The 2,409-nt window shown below is 33.7% G+C and overlaps 1 pseudogene; it reads left to right on the top strand.

Moving 5' to 3' along the window:
• The first annotated feature begins 548 nt into the window (after positions 1–548).
• LOC100480632 lies at positions 549–946 on the top strand (annotated as a pseudogene).
• Positions 947–2,409: the final 1,463 nt, after the last annotated feature.

Below are 2,409 nucleotides of genomic sequence, written 5' to 3'. Positions count from 1 at the left end.
TTAAAAAGGCTAAGTGCTCATGGAGAAAGTAAGATGTTATAGGCAAAGCCTTTTTTTTGCATTGTGTATGGTAAGAATAAAAATTAAGTCATACAATTTCTATTGGGTTTGTTCATCATGGCATACTATATTACAATAAGGTCATACATAATCCTAACTAAGCCAACTTTCTGAAAAGAATATTATTTATCTCATTCGCTCTCTCTCAAATAATATTTTTGCTGCCACACGTTACTCTTTTAAAGTGTTTCTTCAGTGTTTTTTAAGAGAATCACATAGCACATAATTCTTTATCAGTTTAATAGTCAGTACCCTCATGCTCTTGTAGATAGTCAAACTGAATGCCAAAAACAGGTACATCAGAACAGACTATTCTTGTCCAAACATACCACATCCCACTCTAGTATCTTTATAAAGTGAAACATGCTTGTGCTGACCCTTTCATGACTTTTAAGACGTTTCAATAATTTAGAATCTATTCCAATTCCCTCTTAGTACTTTCCTTTTATGAGGAAATTGGAATCCTCTTTTACCAGGGACCTGCCAACATGGGCTGTGTTTGCGCCAGAACTGTGAAGAAAGTGGTCTGGGTCATCATTGAGAAGTACTACGCATGCCTGGGCAACAACTTCACACCAAGTGTGTGTGTGTGAGGAGATTGCTGTTATTCCCAGCAAGAAGCTCTGCAACAAGGTAGCAGGCTATGTCACATATCTGATGAAGCAGATGCAGAGAGGCCCTGTGAGACGTATCTCAATCAAGCTGCAGGAGGAGGAGAGAGAAAGGAGAAATAATTACGTTCCTGAGGTCTCAGCCCTGGATCAGGAGATCATTGAGATAGATCCTGACACTAAGGAAATGTTGAAACTCTTGGGCTTTGTCCAACCTGCAGGTCACTCAGCTTACCGTTGGGATGAATTTTAAAACTCCATGTGGTGCCACTTAAATCCTTCTGCTGCTCTGTATCTTCAGTAAACCTTGAAAAACAACAACAGCAACAACAACAATAAAAGAAATTAGAATAAAGTCCCCTATTATTCTAAAATTATTTCCACTTATAATATTTTTATATTATAAATTATAGCTATTTTAGGGGATTTCACTGTACACGTTTCATATATATGCACATACTATAGCTCTCAATTACATAATAGGTGGTAATAATTCTAAGTAAACTTATTTCCTTTGGTATTCTGTGTTCTGATAATGTATTACCATGTGTGTTATATAGAAAAAAATATCATTTTATCATTCCTATTCTCAGGTTGTTGCATAGCAGTGCATATGCCATCATTCTGTTATTTTTGTCACATGCATAATTTAAAAAGGTACAGTGCTTTATCATGGCTTTGAAGAAATTACTGCCCTTAAGAATTCCACTATATTATTAATATGTTACTCAATAGGTACTTTTCAAATATCCTCACTAAAATAGGCAATATCGTTTCCTCTATCATTTTCCTCCATCCCGTTGTACTTGTGTCATAAGAAAATCTGAGCATGTGAATAAACTCTTTTATAAATAGAATCTATTTCCAAATTAAGAAAGAAACAAACATATTTAAGATGATTTTCTAATGATTTCATAGTAAGGTTCTAACTGTATTAATAACAACTGTTATAAAGGTACATATTTACTGAATATATGTTTATAATATATCTAATATATGCTTTTATTATTAAGATACTATAAAATAAAATGTTCAGGACAGGGGAATTTTTGAATTTAAAAGTAGTGGAAGAATTCCCAAAGAAGAATGTCAGTAGATTTTCATCATAAAATACCACGACTTCTCAAAATAAGAAAACCACAATTAAAAGACAAATAGCTGTGGATCACAGTATTAAAATAAATTAAACTGTGTTTAAATCATTACAGTTCAAATGCTTCAGACAAATAGATCCGGAAATACTAATGTGATAATAGATAAACGAGCACATTTTAAATTGACAATTCAGAAAAGAAGAGAACAATCATGATATTTCCTACAAATATTCAAAACCCATCTGAACATGAAGCAGCTGATCAAATTACGTTTTAACAGAAAATTTTCATTTCTGATTCCCTAATACAATCCCACAGGGAAGATATGAACTCTGGGGTTCAAGATATATGTGTACATTTTTGTGGTCACATCTTAGTAGCTCTTTAAAAATTTAGACTCTACAACATAACAAAATCTAACTTTTTCTCCTCTATGTGTGCCCGTTGCCCTTTATGATCCTTTCATGCTCTGCTTTTCAGTGGTGTTCTTAAGATGGTCTTATTCTTGGATTTCAGTGTAACCTTACCGTCTCTGCTATTAATTAACCTTTCTTCCTCTGAACTGGTTTCACATTCAGTGTGCATGTTTGTCTTCCTTTGTTCTATTTGAGCTGTCTGTGAAATGTAGCAGAGGAACCAAGGCT

This window comes from Ailuropoda melanoleuca, chromosome 15, assembly GCF_002007445.2.
Source record: "Ailuropoda melanoleuca isolate Jingjing chromosome 15, ASM200744v2, whole genome shotgun sequence".
Taxonomy (NCBI): domain Eukaryota; kingdom Metazoa; phylum Chordata; class Mammalia; order Carnivora; family Ursidae; genus Ailuropoda; species Ailuropoda melanoleuca.
The sequence above is the reverse complement of the archived record's forward strand: the minus strand, read 5'-3'. Positions and strand labels throughout refer to the sequence as shown.